Source organism: Protopterus annectens, chromosome 2.part0 (genome assembly GCF_019279795.1).
Source record: "Protopterus annectens isolate FY-2018-M chromosome 2.part0, PAN1.0, whole genome shotgun sequence".
In the NCBI taxonomy this organism is placed as follows: Eukaryota; Metazoa; Chordata; order Ceratodontiformes; family Protopteridae; genus Protopterus; species Protopterus annectens.
In genome coordinates this window covers 47,508,135-47,527,618 of record NC_056728.1, presented here as the reverse complement: position 1 = coordinate 47,527,618, position 19,484 = coordinate 47,508,135, and the positions used below count along the sequence as shown (strand labels likewise).

At 38.2% G+C, this 19,484-nt stretch overlaps 1 long non-coding RNA gene across 1 annotated transcript in view; it reads right to left on the bottom strand.

Moving 5' to 3' along the window:
- The window catches only part of LOC122792946, a 92,447-nt gene extending 75,877 nt beyond the window's left edge, over positions 1 to 16,570 (bottom strand). Inside the window, exons 1-2 of the long non-coding RNA XR_006363430.1 lie at positions 16,424 to 16,570; positions 8,528 to 8,565 (exon numbers count right to left, since the gene is read on the bottom strand). This is a non-coding gene — a long non-coding RNA (uncharacterized LOC122792946). The remainder of the gene's footprint in view (positions 1 to 8,527; positions 8,566 to 16,423) is intronic.
- Between the last annotated feature and the right edge of the window lie 2,914 nt (positions 16,571 to 19,484).

The following is a 19,484-nucleotide window of genomic DNA, read 5'->3' as shown; positions in this document are numbered from 1 at the left end:
TGCTGGATTGCACGAGTTTGCTTCATTGTTTTCAGTTTCTCAAGCTACATAGTGTGGTGTCAGCGTTCGCCTTTTTGCTTGTTTTATGGTGTACTTTTAACGCTTGGATTATCTTGTTGAGTTTAGAACCATGTAATCATTTTCTCCATTACTGACATGAGGCTTACTGGCCTGCAGTGACCTGTAGTACTCTTCACTCAATCTCTGAAGATGGGCAGCACTCCTGCTTACTTCCAACCCACTAGTCCCCCACCCCATCCAAAAAGAACCAGTGAAGAGCTCTGTCAGAGACTCCATTAGTGCCTTGGCTGCTTTATTTATGATCCTGAGTGGAATCTTACTGCTTTGTTTTGCATTACCCTCTATCAATGCCCTTATTACCTCTCTCAGCTCTTTAGTCAGTATCATCTTGCCTGTCCACCCACCCACCTCATTTGTCCTGCCATTTAGGACTAATAACCTGCCACCCCTTTTCTTTGGTAATAACTTGCCCCCGCCTTTTCTGTGGTAATAATCTGCCCCCTCTTTTCTTTAGTAATAATCTGCCCCCCCTTTTATTGGTAATAACCTGTCCCCTGCCTTTTCTTTGGCAAAAACTTGACCCCTTTTCTTTGGTAATAACCTGCTCCCTTTTCTTTGTTTAATACTTATAAGAAGTATTCATTTAATAAATTCAGTCACTTCTCAGCCTTTTAATACTGCTGAAGTTTGTGAGTGAAATTATTTTCTTTATTTGCACTTTCTGTTCCATATTTCTTCTTATCCTAATTAGCTATTTTCACTTCCACAGTGAACAATAATGGTTCTGCCTTTCTTTGACTTGGCAACCCTCTGAATAACCCCCAAATAACTCCTTTCATTATATTATATAGCATATATTATATATTATATAGCACATCTACTCCTATTATTTTCTCCAATATCTCAGATCCTTTGCTGATTAAATTTTCTGTCTTAACATAGTCAAGCTTCCTGTAATCCCATACTGGTCTGTGTGACCAGACCTGATGCCTTTTCTGGTGCCAGTTTTGGATGTACCATTGCATGCTCACTGTTGATCCATGGATACCAAGCTTATAGATCCTTCTCCTTGTCCTTTGTGTAGAGGATTACTTGATCATACTCCTCCTAGTCCTGGTGCCATATATTTAAATGCCTCCTGTGATCGATATCTTGCTCATACTGTTTTCTCTGCCTATTTTAGATGAGTGGATGCTCCAGTCAGTCTCATGCAGAGTAAGTTCTCCAGTCTTAACCACCATGTTATTTCCTTTACATACCTTAATTGTGTTGTTATTCAACTCATGAGTCCTGAAACTTGTAATAGGCAGCCTACAGAGGGCACCATCATGTATGGAAGCTGACAGTGGGTTTCCCTTTCCTCCTTGAAATGTGATACATCTACTTCTATCTCTTCCTATTGTTTTACCTCTCCCTCTTCTGCAGTTTATCATATAAACCATCCTTGACATAAATTAAACTCCACCTCCAGGCCTGCCATCCCTATACTTGGATTAACATGGCTCAATGTATCTAGTCATTGCCCCATGCCTCGGTTATCTAGACCACACTGCCACATTGGGCTCACTGTAAACTACTACCATTTTTTATATCTTTTCTGCCAACATACCTAGTGATCATCAAGACTCTCCCAGAGTGTTTTGAGTCCATTAATTCCACTGTACTAGGAAGGGCACCCCAGTACACGGATAAGAGACAACCAGTGGGACTATAATCCAGGAAATCATGGAAGTGGTCTGTGCTCTTGATGCACTCATAACAATAAAGGCATTTCTATAAATGCACTAATCCCATTTGTGGTGACTCTCATGAGCATGCATGTCACCATGGAGGTGTCCTTCACCCCTGTTGTTTTGTTTGTGCTTTAACCCATAAACTATGAGTGCTACCATCAACGGCTTGAGAATGATAAACCCAAGTCCCCATTCTCAGCCATTTTGGTGCCATGAAGAGCTACACTTGCATGGTTGACCTTAGCTGACCTGAGCCACCATCCCCTCCTCCAGGATGGTCAAGCTGGTGCTGACTGCTCACACCCATCTTCTTCTGCCTGACTGTTCCAGAACATGTGCTGCTTTTCAAACTTAGATTACCTGGGACAAAGTCAGAACTTTATCCTTCTATACCACATAGTCGTGTACTATAAACTACCAGTGTTTTCAGAATGGCTATCATCCTGCCTAGGTTTTGGCATTGCTAAGCACCGCCAAACTGTACTACTTTAGCAGCCTCCTTCTGAAGCATCTCCTTAACCTCCCTGTCTTTCCCATTATCTCTGCCTCTTTTCTGTACCTTTCTTTCTAGTTAATATCTGTGACTGCCTGTCTTCTATACCTCACTCATGTCTACCTTTTGTGCTTTCTTAACTCCCTTTCTCCTTCCGTCCACAACCTTTCATTAGTTTTACTGCTCCCATCTTGCTTCCATACTACCTTGCTGACTTCATTCCTTTCACTATATAAGTAATTCTCCCAATCTCCTCTTTCGTTTCACCCACTTTCTGCTTCCCTAGACCATTTCCTTATCCCTCCCTAGGCTCTTCCAGCAGTGCTAACTTACCCTATCCCCTTCCCCCAAGGTTTGAAGTTGGAAGGTATCCTCATACTGGTGTATCTTTGCATGCTGTTTTAGTAATGCTGTACCCTGGGGGCTGAGATCACATTATATTACTATACCTTTTTTAATGGCATAAGGATGTAATACGCCTATCATGCCTGCCCTTTAAAATGTATTAATATTTCCCTTCCCTCCATCCTTAATTCTCCTTATCCATTTTTCACCTGTGCCATGCTGTATTTAATTCCTCTGTGGATTCCATCTCCCTAACTATTCCATTAGTCCATTTCTATGTGTCTATGACCCTCTCTGTGAAGAAGTACTTTTAGGGAAACGTGAAGTAGTTAGCCCTTACAATCTGTTACCTGTGATCACGCCTTCGCTTCCTGTCTTTCTGTTCAGGATGACCCCTTTACATATCTCTGACATGATATACACCCAATGTTTCATCTAGTCTCAGGTAAGTTCCTTTAGGCTCTAGTTATATCCTTTCCTCTCCATTTTGTGGATCTTTATGGTATCTTTTCTTCTGGATTCTCACTAGCAGCCTGATGTTCCACTATATGGCCTCTAGAATTGTATGAAGTACTCAAGCTGTGGTCTGATCAGGATTGTGTAGTGTGAAAACATTGCCTAATTTCTTCTGGAATCAGCTCCACCAAGATACATGCTAGCATTCTGTTGCTACTGCCAGTGCAATTTCATTGTGTTTCTGATGATCCAATCTGGATGCAATCAATTCTGCCAAATCCTTTTCCTGCTCTGTTGCCATCAGTTCCTGTTCTCCCCCCAGATGATACTTTATACTGGGGTTGTTATGGCCATAATGCAGTACTTTGTGTTTGTTTGCAATGATTTTCATTTGCCACCTTTTTGTCAAATTGTTCACCTTTTCTAATTCTTTCTCTACAGTTTGCCCCCATCCTCTACTGCTGTACCTTGTATCATCAGTAAAGAATTTGATCCTGTACTAGACCCAGGACAATGCCCTCTGGTATCCTAATGTCCGGCATTGTCTCTCTTACCATGACCCACTGAATCTTACCATTCAACCAAGTAGCTATACAGATCCCCAGTCTTGATCCTGCCCCCCCTCCCCAAGTTATCCTGTCAGCCTCCTCTGTAGGGCCAAGTCAAAGACCTTACTGAAGTCCAGGTAGACAATGTTTACAGATACTCCCTTGTCAAGTCTGCTGCCAACCTTAAAAGAATAATAATAATAATTATAATAATAAATAAGAATAAGAAGAACAAGAAGAATAAAGCTGAATCTAGTTTGACTAACTGCTTCTTGTTGCCATGAACCCATCCAGGTTGCATTTCTGGAAATCCTTGTCGTCTAGAAAAACTACCAGCCTTACATCAAGAGTCCCTTCATGACTTTTCTCAATTCCTACTGTTAAACTAATAGGCCTGTCATTGTCCAGATTTATTCTGCTTCCATTTTATGAGGGTACAAAATTTCCAGCCTTCTGGTCCTGTGGCATTAATTCACTAGCCAGTGCATTGTTGAAAATCTTAGTCAGGGCCTCACAGTTTATTGGCCTGCTTTCTGAGGACTATTGGAAGTTGCCTATCTTGTCCTTGTGGATTCTTCACCCCTTCCATTTCTCTTCTGGTATTTGTCTATTGTTCTCCCCATCCTGCTCTGCATCCCTCCAAGCATGGTACCCTCCCCTTGTTTTCCCATATGAGACTGAAACAAAGTACTTATTCTGCACCTCTGCCTTTTCCCAGTCTTGTATCATCTCCCTCCCATTTTTGTTCAGCCTTGACAGTACTGTCACCCCTCTTTAATTTTTCTGTGTACCTAAAAGCCCTTAATAAGCAACTTCTCATTCTGGTGAATATTTCTATCACCTCTTTCACCCAGTGTTTTACCCTGGGTTTGAGATGGTGGCTGCCCTTCCTAAATAGTTTCTCTTCCTCCCAAGCCTTTCCAGCCATGTACTATAATAATCCTCCACTCTTTACCCCACTGTGTAAGTCACCAGTTAAACTGACTGATGTCCTTTGATACTGGTAATATTTTCAGTAGTACTACTGTACCATAACATCACATATGAATAAAACATTTACCTGCATGGAAGCAGACATAGTGGGTCTTAACGGCTTAGGCCTGCTTTCCTGTTGACTCTTGGGTGATCTGATTGAATATGCAGAAGTCGCTGCCTTGTCCAAAGGAAGATGGGATATTTTACAGTATGTTCTAGGAGACTATGGCAAATTTTTCTTTATAGCCCCTGCATAAGTTATTGGCTTAGTGATGTGTTAGGACTGATGGGTTGTGAAGATATGATGCTTTCTGATTGCAGACTGGTGTGAGGCATTTGCCTTTATATTTCTTAAATATTTACTTCTCTTGCAAATTGCACTATCAGCTAGGAAATGGGTCATAGATTGATTCCTTGTCCACACATTGAGTCATAGATTGGTTCCTGACCTATGAGATGGATGACGGATTGGTTTAACAGCAGTGGGGTGGGTCATGTCCCAGGTGTAGCAGTGAAGGTTGATGCCATTAGTGATCGCTGGTCTGTTTTCCTGTAAATGGGCCAGGGGTCTGGCTAGTGCACCTCCGTAGTCTGTCACTAAATGTTGTCTAAAACAACACTGTAGCTGTTTTACATCACTGGCCTGCCCTTCCTATCCTCCCTCCCTCCCCACATTAGCTGTAGTGCTGGATTACTTTATAGTATTTTCCAAAGGTGGTAAACACAACACCTTCAATGTCAAAGGCAAACCCTGCAAGTGGTGTAATAGTGCTCTCAGAAACAAACGCTATACCAGAGACTGACGCTGGTGCCACTACAAAAGAAACAGTTCTGTGTCATTTTATACCTGTGGAGACAGCCAAGACATTTCTATAAAACTGAGATTAGAACAGCCAAAGCTACATAGTTTCATAAAATGTAAAATTACTCTTTAGCACCCTAGAGACATAAGGAAAGGCATTTTCACTCTTATCGAAGGCCATCAGTTTCCACTGTACATATTTTCAAGGCTGCTTGCATGGATATATTGTAGCATACAGAACTGACCCATTTTTTCCGTAGCTTTTACAGACTTTCACAGAGAGCTCTGCTAGTGAGAAAAATATGCTACTTGCATTTTCATTCTTCACCTTGTATTTTCCTTCACACATGATAGGAGTGGAGAAGTGAAGATCTTAATAAATTATAATCAACAACACAACTCATCAAGTGTTAACTCTCTGTCATCCAGATATTGTCAGCTGACTTCAAGCATTATCTCTAAGCTGATGACCATGCTTACAAAAAGACTCTCAGGGAAAATTCCAGACCTTTGAAAGAGTGCTTTGATAACATCTCTCATTACATGAAAAACAAAACATGAATAATCTGAAATAGTTCATACACCTATTTTGGTACCCCACACTTTTGGCTGAGGTCCCAGAAAGGCTGCACCTTGTCCAGTTGTCTAAAATCCTTGATGACAATGGCATTGCTAGCTAATTCCCACTAGGTATTTCATAAAGAGTACATAACTGAGGTTGTCTTAGTACCTGATTGTGACTGAATGACTGAAGATTTATGTAATAGTAAATGAGGATAAAGCGCTGGCTATAACCAGATTACTCAAGTTTGACTAGCAGCTTGAATGCTGGAAGAGCTGGGCAGGGAAGGGAAGGGAAGGTGAGAACAGCTTATGCTGTCTTGTCCATTCTGTGGAGAGGGTTATGGTGGTCCCAGTCAAGCTGACCTGCTCCCATGCAAGTGGAAGCTTATGAATTATCACAGGCCACAGGACCAGGAGATGGGAGCTTGGGAATCCCAGGCTGGAAGCAGTAGCTCATGTAGCCATGTGAGTGGAAGTGCACACAAACACATGGGTATGACATAGGACAACACTGCAGTGAAGCAAGTGCATATGACAACACCAGGGGTGTGGTTAGGGCCATACACATATGCCTTCATTACCAGGATGACAGCAAGGGCACAGACACTGCCAGGGGTGCCTGTATGATCTCTTCTGCACCTGTTCTCACTGTCACTGGAACAACCAAGGCAGGGACACAAATGGACTGGGCTCACAGGGGCTCATTGAGAAGGGCTTAATTTTCAGCAGGCACAACAGAATAAAGCACATATTAAAATATTTATTTAACAGTTATCAAACCTCCTGACGATGAGTATGGTGGGCCTACAGGTGGGTCTATGCTGTCATTTCTTTGATAAGGAGATTTACACCATGTTGAATGATAACATGTTCCCTATGCTCCATAACTCTGCCACAAGTAACAACTCACTAGAGCCTAGTTTAAAGAATGTTTGCAACTCTCTCAGTGTAGAAACTCACCCCCCCACCACACACACACACACACACACACACACACACACACACACACACACACACACACACACACACACACACACACACACACATCTGTTCTCTAACTATACTGCCTACAAGGTTGGGCTAACTTTGACAGAAGGGAAACAACATTTATTCCAGCTTGCGGCAGGTCTTCATATTGTAATTGTCATTCTTCAAGCTTCATTTCCCAAGTGGGATTTTTGAACTCCTGTTTGTGCAGAAGGCAAGTCTCCCTGCACCCCCATGGCAGGCTTTGCCTCTACACTCTTTATCTCTATAGATACTAACTCTGAGATAACTGAAGAAAGGGGCAAAAACAGAAGTAAAAAAAAAAAAAAAATTCTGTAATTGTCAATATTGACAACTTGAAGAGTTGAAATGTTTTATTGGTTTAAAGTCATATATACAGTAAATAATAAAAATATTATAATATTGTTTTTATATGCTTCAGTTTTCTGATTCAGTGAGTTATTTTCAGTGAGCTGTGCGTCACTGAAAAGTGATTCATTGAAGTGTTATGAACTTCTAGTGTTTAAAACTTTTATACACATTTTTTGGTTTACTTTATTGCATGTTTGCTGGCTTTTTGGTGTTATATACAAATTTCTCATTAGATATCTCCCATGATCATTAATAGTTTACTTATTTTACACACAAACACACACACACACACACACATATATATATATATATATATATATATATATATATATATATATATATATATATATATATATGTATATATATACACATATGTTCTTTTTCTCTTGCAAGACATTATCCAGATGCCACTGTAAGTATTCTAGTTAATGCTTCTTTTATGTCATCATGGTTACTAACACAATTATATAGTCACTATAAATCATAACAAAGGCAGAGGAACTTAGTATTCATAAGTGAACTTTGGCTTCTCTTATCTCTTTTCTGAACTGTAATATATTCTGTTTAGTATGGTTATGTCTGTATGTGTATGGACTGATTTTAATTATTAATGATTCTTATTCCGTGGAGCATTTGTGTAAGAGGGTATATGGCTCAGTGAATTAACCTAATGAAATACATGAATGAATGGATGAATGAACAAATATTAACTAAAAAGTACTTGTGAATAAATTCCTATATATATATATTTTTAACTATATACATTTGTTAACCAGGTATGCCCACTAAACAAAAGTGTCCCTTTTCAGGGGGGTACTCATTGGTTGAGTGACTTGCTCAGAGTCACACAGGAGGCAAATGGAGGTGGAAGGAATCAAACCCAGAACCCCTGGCTAACAGGAAGTAGCTTATCAACTGAGAGACTTAATTTTCAGGTTGCCTGCTGTATCTAAGAGTACATCCCTTGACCAAATGTTCAGTTTCATACCTATCCTTAACGTCCTTTTCCTCATGTGTAACAGTAAATGCAAGATGAGTTACACAGCTTTTCATTTGTTTGCTTGTGCTACAAAAGAATGACCTGGAGTTAGATATGTGTGAATCATCCACAAGTTCAGAAGTAGCCCATTTTCTAAAGCTTGGTATTCACTTCCTTGTCATGTAAAAGTTTAGTCAACGCTACAATTGAACATTTAAAAACTGAAAAAAGTTACAGAAGTAGAAAACTGACCTGTAAATGGATCACACATGTTTACCCGGAAACAGAACCTGAAATTGAAAAATAAAGAAAGTAAGTCAAACTGAAATCCTAAATAAAAATGCAAATGTGACAAGGGTTCAGGACAACTCATAAGTGAACTCGTCAAAATTGTTGTAACCCATGTTTAAAGAAACAGAAAGCTCCCCTGGAGTTTTAGGACATGAAATGAAATGAAGACTTTGTTGTCACATTTCTTTCTAAGTTTACTGCTCTTCAGAGAAAACTTTAGCGAATGAATACCCTGCCAATTCTGTTCTGCAAATGTTCATAAAACGAGAGGCGCTACATCATAGAGACCCTAAATAAAGCGTGTTTCTGTTTTATTTGTTATTAGCGCTGTTTTACTAATTGCTTAGTTTTGGGCATTCATTCTGAACTGAAATCATCTAGTGTTCTAGCTTGTATGACCTTTATAATCAGGTACACACACTTTTGAGTTTTCAGTATGCGTATGATTTGGGAATGGGTAGGAATCTGCCCTGCTGTACAAGTATTTAACTTACAGTAAATCATCTGCTTTGGGTATGGCACACAAAAACAATGGTATGTTGAAGTATTTTATGTAAAGAAAGAATATTGTGTATATTATTTGCATATGCCTACATATGCTTCTAGGTATATACAGGTGTGTAAATAAATAAATAAATAAATATATATATATATATATATATATATATATATATATTTTTTTCCCTGAATGAGTGTGTTTATTCATCGTTTCATCTACACATAAAGTTATATATAATGGCTATGTATTCAGTGGAACACTTCTGCACATATTACTGCATTTTGTGTTAAATATACTTTGTTATATTGCATTCTACATCTTTCTGCATTTTATCTTGTAATACACGCGGTTATAAATTGCATTCTACATCTTTCTGCATTTGTCTTGTAATACAGTGGTTATAAATTGCATTCTACATCTTGACCTTTGTCCTCAGTGAAGATGACCAGTTGACTTACCTGAAATAAAAATAAATATAAAAATATTGTATGGTCCTCTTTTGGGAAATGCAGAATTTACAGTTATTATGTACAGTTTTCCTTTAGCAATGTCAGCCTTACTACTTGGGTAGTTGTTGTTTATTTGTTTATTTATTTATTTTCAGTTTGGTAGTCCCACTGAAATATATTCATATTATTTATAGGAAGATATAGAAGTATAAGAAAGTTAAGTAACTTGCTCTGGTTCACATAGGATGCAGGTGGAAATCAACAAGATTCAAACCAAGGTCTTCAGCAAGTCAACCAGATTCAAACCAAGATCTTCAGCTATATAGTCCTAAATAATTATACGTCTGCTTTATATAATCCATGTGCATAGACAAGATGTGCTATGTATTGCAAGCATACATCCTATTTTTAATGCACTGAAAGCTAATAGGAACATCAGTTTAGGCAGCTTATTTTGACAAGGCTTGAGGATAGAGACCCAGAGATTCGCACTCTGTAAATAAAATGAAATCGAAGAGGGCCTCTAAAATATGTATGATGCAAATTTTATGCAATCATCTTCTATAATAAAATCACTCTGTAGACATCTGTGAGAGTTATGTCAAGCAGAAGTTAAAATGTGCCATAGTATGATCTCTTCCATTATTTCATCTATTATCTTTGAGTGCAATTACACAGTTGTACATTTACTGTTGTGTCCCTTTGAGCCCAGTGCTTTTGTTGTTGTGTACCTCAGAGCTCAGTGCTTTTGTTGTGCCCCCCAGAGCTCATTGCTCGCTCCTGTTTTATTCTCTTTATTTATAAATGACAATATTACATTCATCTCCACTTCCTTAATCGCCCTTTATGCTGATTGGATTAAACTTTTCAGTTCCCTCCTTTCCTCACATCTGATGGAATTTCAAAAATTAAGCACTCCTCCAACCAGCTGATCCTTAACATCAAACAAACCACCTCCATGCTACTTGACACTCAGTAAAAGTTAGTAAAGAGCAACTCTTTAATCATTTCAATCATGACAACAAATAGATATCTCAAAAAAAAAAAAAAACAGATACCTCAAGTCTGTCATTACAAGTACCTCAGCCTTATGTTAGACCCTGACTTAAACCCAAATGTATATAATAATACACAAAATCAACTCTTACATAAAAAAACCTTGTTACTTCTTCACCAAGCACCTCATACTACAAGGCAGGTGTGCCCTGGGCTTTAACGTTCTTATACCTCAGCTTGAATAAACTCTCTGCCCTGTCATCTTTAACTCCTCCTAACACACATAGCATTTATTTACTATTAACGGTATCCGTATATTCAGCAGTCTTTCCCAAGAAATTAATATCACTGCACTTTTTAACAAACAAAAGACTGGTTGCCTGGCAAAACCCATTCCAAATTGCTATTCTTCATATTCATTTTCAAGGTCATTTGTGACAATAACTGTCCCTCCCTTAAAAGTGAATTACAAATTAAATCATTCCCTTACTTTGTACAATCACAAGATGGTGATCCTATCTCACTCCAAAGATTCCATTTCATCTTAACCAGCGGAGAAAATGGTTTATCAAAATTGTTCTAGCTACTGGACCATCTGCATCTCACTTTTAGAAAACGAGCTACTCCAAATTTAGAGAAAACTTTTTTTGTTCCATTTCTATCTTTGGCTAATAAACTTCCTTTCTGTTAATTAAATGACCCATTCATTCCTCATGGCATGACAACTGTAAGATTCATTCATCCCCCCTGCAGACAAGGGTCTCCCTAGATATGGTTCTATCATCTGTGCAGCAGACTGGGCCTTTTCCTTGGTTAAGCCCTAACTCTCCCGACATGCTGGCTTATTTCAATGAGCATCATGAGGGCATGCATGAGATGCTGGCAGAGGACTGTGACTGCCCCACCTTTATGGAGACACTTCCCTATCTAAGTCCTGCTCACCTGCCTTCCTGGCAGCCAGTCTTCTATGCTGTCCAGGAGCAGCCTTAGGTCAACTGGTACCCTAGGCAAAAGGCTCCTTGGCGCCCCCCACCACACCACCCAGTGCCCCCATCCTGGTCTACCTGGAAAAGCACCCCTACTAGAGCAGCGTACTAGGTGGCTGCCTAGGTGGCCTATGCCTAAGGCCGGCTATGATGCTGTCCAGTCTCACCACCGGCAGCAGCAACAACTCACCTACCCAGCATATGTCCCTCCCCTCCTATCCTGCCAATGAAAAAGTGAGCAGCATCCGCCTCTTCATTATTCTTCTCCCACGTGTCAGCTCCAGCAGGTATCTAGACTACTAACCCAGCTTTACCAATGGAGCTTGCCAAATTTAGGAAAAACAAATACTTAATCACTTCAAACAAGATCTGTAAGAACAGACTTTATCTTCTCCATTACCGCAAACACTAATTTTTCACTCCCCTAGAAAATACATGTTTGTTTGTCACCAATTTTTCCTCACTTTGTATGAAACACAGAAATAAGTGTGGTGTTCAGGCATGCCAAGCAATCAAGACATTATCCCTTAAACTGGTGTAAGGATGATTCCTGTAAACACCCATTCTTCTACATCTAGTGCATGTAAAAGAAACTGTATTTGAACTTTACTGGCATCATCGGTAACTATCATTTTCGTTTTGTACGTTACTGCCATTTTGCCTGGGTCTTGGCTACAAAGGTACTAAAGATCAGTCCACAAATAAATAAGTACATAATGGACAAACAAGTACCATATGTCATTTAGTAAAAGAAAGGAGTCTGAAAAATGCAGTGTGACAATGTAACTAAGATGTATATATATATATATATATATATATATATATATATATATATATATATATATATATATATAGAGAGAGAGAGAGAGAGTGACATTTGTTGACCAGGGAAGTTGACTGGGTCAGAAACCCATTGACCAGGGATGTCCATGGGTCAGAAACCCATTTTCAGCATAGGCCCACATAAACTACATAAAACATAAACATTGAACAAATTGACAGGTATTTATACATCTTGATTTCTGTTCTGATACAGATAAATATTGTTGAGTTAAACTGATATATTCTAACACAGAAATTTAATAGTATTACCTTGTTGATTTCAGAAGTACACATAATAGGTGATTTTGCATACAGTAGTAGCTTTACATTTAATTTTGGAATTATAGAGTTAGTATCAGATATGAATTATCAAAATTGAGGAAGTGTAATAGCAGAGTGAAGAGCTGATTAGAAGAGTAGTGGGGATAATAGTGTATAGAGGGAGATGATAGAGGGTCTGGGTTAAGAGTATGCGGGGAATATCACTTTAATGTATGTGGCACTGGGAGCAAAGAGATGGGTTGGTTGGTAGAAGCCTAGTTAAGGCAGAGAAAACTGTGGGGGATGCACAGAAGATAGTGGGGGAATGTGAGTATAGAGTTTGGGAAAGAGGATGGGATATAGTGAAGCAGAGAAGAGTCATGTGCAGAAGTAATTAGATAGTAAGAGATAAGAGCAAAAATATCAGAGAAGAATATGTTAGTTATAGTGCAAAGAGCAGGGACTGATATGGGTGTTGAGAAGATGTTTTTTAAAGTGGGTTTGAAGGTCCTAAAGGAGTCTAAGATGCTAATATGTGAGGGGAGGGTATTCCAGAGTTTTATGTATATATATATATATATATATATATATATATATATATATACGTGTGTGTGTGGGTCTACTTTTAAAGCTCAAAGTTTCAAAACTTTGGATTTCTTATGGTCAAGACCATAAGATTGAAGTTTTGACATTTCAAACTGTTTAAATGGAGTTCACAGTACAGTACAGAATGGGAAATTTTCTGTTTTCCTTGCTGTAGTGCATTCTCAGAGTTGATATATTTAATTAGCAGGGGGTATAGGGGTGCCAGGGGGCTTGCCACCTCTTCAAGAAAGTAAAAAAAAAAAATTCTTTTTAGTTTTTTTTTGAAGTTTTGAAGTTTCCATCACTGCATTTCACACGGAGTATAGTCTCACTGCCATCTATTTAAGTATATACTATATTAATGTAATAAAAATGCAAGGCCTGTTACCTGCGTTGTTATTTGACATTATACCTAGCACACTGATCAACAGCCAGATAATACAGTGACTTTGTATTTACTTAGATAAGGAGTTAATCACACCAATCACAATAAAGATGCAAACTTTTAATGTACCACTGTTCTAATTTCTGTCATTGAATGTCACCTGTTTAAGTGCTGTTGGAGTAAAGCCTTCATTGAACTTACATGACTATTTATATGGAAAATAGAAATGTATATGTTATTTGTTACTGCTTTGTATAATTTAGATTTAATGAAGCTCTGACAAGGTCAAAAGCATTCATCTCTTGTTTTCACATCATCTTCTGTGGTTTAAACAAATTTCAGCTTGAATTCTGTTGTTGTTTGAAACATCATTCCTGTACAACTAGTTTTCCTTTTTTGTTGATTTGTTTTTCTTTAAGGAGTGTGTACTACCCTTAAAGCTGGAAAACTACATTTGCACAGTACTAGGTTACATTATCTGTCTCTCTTGCTCTCTCTCTGTCTCTTTCTCTCTATATATAAACACACACACACACACACACACACACACACACACACACACACACACACACACACACACACACACACATCTATATCTATAGCGCTCTCTCTATATATTTGTCTTTTTCGGCTTTTCCCGGTTAGGGGTCACCACAGTGGAACTCCAGTCCGCTAATGATTGGCAGTAGATTTTTATGGTGCCGAGTTGCCAGCCTGACACCCAACCTTCAGCAAAGGCACACCCATTCACACATGTCTTTCAGAGGCCAATCAACCACGGGGAGGACATGCAGACTCCACACAGAAGGCACTCCTGCCGAGAATCGAACAGGAGAACCTCTTGCTGTGAGGCAACAACGCTACCGATGTACCATCGCGGCTAATCTCTCTCTCTCTCTCTCTAAAATCTCTCTCTCTCTCTCTCTATATATATATATATATATATATATATATATATACACGTCTACTTTGTTTCATTGAAAACTCATTTTAATGAATTTCAATTCACCCTGACCAAATCAGTTGTAATTTGGGTTTATATTGTCTTCTGTAAAGAGTTAGTCATTGGTGTTGTAAGTATGCATGTCTATGGTTTAAAATGTATTGTTTTGAAGCTTTTGGTGAAATATAATATAAAATCAAACTAGGTTGAGGTCTACAGCCCTCACACCCCCAACTTTATATACTGACTCCAGGATCACACTACAGTGGGGGAAAATGGCATATAACTTTTACTTGACTTACAGTACTCTACACAGTGCCAATACTTCATTTCAGTGAAATGAGATTTGATGAAATGAGTTTTCAGTAATTGGAGCTTTCAGCGATTTCTTCAGGGTGAATTCAAATTCAGTGAAATGGACTTTCAATTAAGCAAGGTAGACCCATATATGAATATGAATTTCAACTGTTGCTTAATTATTGTTGATACTATGGACAAGTTTTATTCATTGCATAGTCCTGTGTATATTAATTTCTATTATATTTATATTGTGGCATTTTTATTAGTATACTTTCCATGTCTAGAGCTTTTCTTTCCAGGTTTACACTTCAAATGGGCTCTGCCTACTTGGACTTTCAATCTCCCTCAACAAATAAAAATATATTAATTAATATATTAATTAATATGTTAATTAAATACTTTTCCCACATTAACTGATGCTTCATAATACTGCAGCTTTTCCTTGACACTTTCATGATAAATGAAGTTTTTACTCTGCTAAGGCAACATTCTTTCTTGCATTATTTGTAATTCATTGCTCATATTATTTCAGAAATATGGCAGCTATAAATACCTTTGCAAAAGGGGCCTGACTAATGATTTGATGTTTTCAGTAATCTCTACTCACTTTTCAATAGGTTCTACCTGATTATAGTTAAATAACTTTCAGTCATGCAAACTTGATCTGATTTTAATTCTGATATCAGTTAATGCTAACAAAAGGTTTGGAGAACCTCTAATGTTTTACATATATATGTATATGTGTGTGTGTGTGTGTGTGTGTGTGTGTGTGTGTGTGTACATTTACATGCACACACACACACCCACCCACACATACATACCCATTATTGCCATTTTATGTGTTTTAATCTGCTGTGCAAAAATATTTTTTTCATACATATGACATATCTAAAAACAACACAAACAGCATTATACACATTTATTTAGCTTATATACACTTACAATTGTGATTATTTTTCCAGTAATATGTACATATGTATATATATATATATATATATATATATATATATATATATATATATATATATATTTTTTTTTTTCCCTGTGTCTCACTCACTGGTGTAACACTTATCTTTCAATGCTGTAATTCTGTTGCACATTTTGATATCTTGGTCAAAGTGAAAATATAAGTACCTTCACAACAGGTATAGCCTGCTTAGAAACCTATGAAATAAAATGGGTGTACAAAATCTGAGAAGTCATGTGAATGGAAACATATTTATGCAGCATAGACCTATTTTGTTATATGCAGTTTTCAAGACAAATGCAGTGAGGGTGTAAAGTTCATGATACTTATACACTGTCTCACTCTTTCAAAACTGAAACCTTTTCAGCAAATGAAGTTATATATAGAAATTCAGAAACATTACAGTTTATCCCCCAGTATCGTGTCTAGAAACCTATCTTTGCACAGTGGATCTGCGAACATGGAATGAACGCTCCAGCAATTGTGTGTGAATGCTTGTGTATGTGTTACAACATTAAATTTTTCTATTATATCTAAGATTGTATTTGCATTAGCCTAGGGTAAGAAGTATGCAAGGTGTAAGAAATCCTAACCTAGGTTTAACTAAACAGTTTTATGCCAAGTCTGTTTCTATTAAATGGTTAGTAAATTAGAAGCCACTTACTTTATAAATGCAGCTTTGCAAAAATAAAATCTTAGGGTAATATTTCCTGGATGACCAAGGTCCTGTATTGTTCCTGGATTTTTGTTTCTGCTCTGGTTTGTTTGATGACTTTGCACTTAAGCCTAGCCAATCACAGCACTAGGGTTTTCCCACTGATCACTATAACAGAAACATGTTGGTGGATAAGCTATAAATTGAAATGTTATATTTGTAGGCGTGGTCAGGATACATGTGATGCAGGGACAAAGTGATAGCTTCTGTCACGAGTGAGAGACAACACCCAAGCTTCCTGGCAGTAAGATGCAAGTGTTTTCTGTGTAGGATTTATCTGTCACAGGATTGTACTGAAAGGTTAAACAGGAACAATTGCAGCTGAAGTTAAAAACATGGTGAAAACAGGTTTAACAAGGCAGGTAGTTAGGTGAGGAAGGTAAAGCTACAGTCATTATATTGTAAAACAGATACGGAAAATAAGAACAGTTGGAAATGTTAACATATCTTTAACACCTACGGCTTCTGATCCATTATAGGCAAGTAGGAAAGAAAAGTCTCAGTGCATATCAAGATTTTTAAATTACATGGAAAACTGGATTAGTAGTATATGTAAAAGGACATCAGAAATGGCAATGCTGAACTGCCATTTATATAGTTAAGTAACTGTAGAGGATGGCAAATAATTCCAACTTAGTTTCTAGTCAGAAACTTAAAAACTAAACAAATAAATAAAAGGTTAAATTAAATGATTGGTTAATTTCCATATCTCGCATTCCTGTTGAAAAACTGACATCTGCAGTTATTTAAAATGCTTTCTATATTACTACTTTTATAATTTATACAGATTAAGCTTGCTGTTAAAAAACATTGATTTCTTGATTCATTTTAATTTCTATTATCTTTCTCCATCCAGATCTATTGGTGTAGAGAGATAAAGCCCTATCTATGGCTGACGTGAGTTTGATTAGTAATTTAGGCATTTACTGAACTTGGTGTGGGGAGAATCGATAAGCCAGTCCTTGGCAGGAAAGGGCAGACTGTGATCCTCGAATGTCACAATCCCTTGGAGGAGGAATGGTAACACAAAGGATGGCTCAGGAATGGACATGTGGCCACTTAACCATGAGTGCAGTAGACCTCATAGTAGGCACATGGGAGTATGCATTTACACTTGAAAAGCATAGAAGATCCTATGGTGGCTCAAATCAGTTGTCACACACTGAGGGGAGGGATTAGTGCCCATAATGCTAGAATGGTGGTGAGGATACAAACTATTACAAAGGCTGCCTGTATAATGACTTCCCCTGACCACCTGTCATCATCACTAGAGAATACCCAGAATGGGGGAATGAATGAGTTTGGCTAATAATAGGGTGAGGCTTGATAGTTGGCAAGTACTGCAAGAAAAGGCCTATTCCCCATTTGCAGGAGGGCATGCTATACTAAGCATATAAGCAATAATGGCTGACAGGGTGGACTTTATAGGATACACATTATATGGAAATAATGGACCACACAGAGGTATTGTGATGCTCAGAAGTAAGGATCAAGGGCTGTCATACCTAGAAAGTTTACTGTATCTCTACAATGTCCACAATGGAAGGTATTTTTGCACTTAAAAAAATGACAGCAGAAATGCTTTAATGTTTGTTAGACAATTTCAATAGTAACGAATTCAAAGTTCTTTAGCTATGTCTCATGGATAGTGGGTTTTAAGTTAACCAGGATGTGGTGGGAGTCTTATTGATAGTTACTAGGACATGGTAAAGCTCCATGCTGTTTGTTGCAGAAGTCTAGCTCTGATGGAATTGTGGAGGAGTATTGATGGACCACCAGATATAGCAGAGCTGTCCTCAGTGGTAGGTCTAAAGAGTAGCAGTAATTGTTTCCTGGAAGGGAGGATATTCATAGGTTCATAGGTTCATAGGTATGTACTAGGCTATCGGCCTTGGGGCCTATGTAAGTCTAGCCAAAAAGGTTCCCTGGCTTTCGCCACCTGAGAAAATTATTTTCCTGTGCCCCTCTCAAGCAGTGTTGCAGAAGTGATCCCCAGGGTGAATTTTCTATTTCCTATCCAGTCGTCAAGGTTTTTCTTAAAAAGGGTTAATGAGGAGCTTTGCTTGACATGAATGGGTACTTTGTTCCAGAATGTGGGAAGTCTCTGGGACAGGAATCTATCCCTCCAGCATGTTTTGTTTATTGTGGTGACAAAGTTTAGGTCCCTAGAGCATGTGGTTTGATACAGTGGAATTTCTTTAAGTGTAGCATGTCCAACAGCTCTGGGTTTGACATAGCTTTGAATGTTAGGCAGAGATTGCCTCTGAGTTGGTGATATGTGACGGAGTAGAGATGAAGTTTTTTGAGATGGTCTGCGTATGGCATCTGTTTGAGGCCGGCAATCCTCTTAGTGAGTTATTTCTGTGTCCTTTTAATTGTTGTAGGTGTCTTGTGAGATACATGCCAAATGGGGCATTATACTCTATAATGGGTCTGATCAGGGATGAGTAAAAAGGAACAATGACCTACTTTTTTAGAGGAGAACCCTTTTGTGATGAGGTGCGCCATGTAGAAGGATTTCCTGACTACTGTGGCGATGAAATGAACAGCCCTTGCAGGTCTTGAACCCAAGACCCTGTATACCACAGTCACAGCAATTTACCACTAGGCCATCTTAGCTGTTTTAAAATACTTTGTGGTATTACTATTTTTCATGTGCTGAGAGCTGTGCACTGTTGATACATCTGCACTGTGGCAATCTGTAGTCTGAGTTAGTTGCAGCAGGGAAATTGTTTTTTTTCTGTAAGATGTAGTGATCTTGAATTTGGTTATATGATACAGGGGTGTTGAAGGCTCTACCTCTAACAGAAAAAAATCAATAAAGCAGTTTTCTGTTGAGAAGAGTGCTTTTGTTGGTTGTGCCTGTAAAACAGTGACATAAATAAAAATGTTGTATGCACAAAACTGACCATCATTTTGATAAAAAATGAAGCCCATTTGTAGTTGTGAGTGGTAGGAAGATGAAGATTGCATAATGAAGGCCAGTTATACAATAGAGAAGGTAGTATTC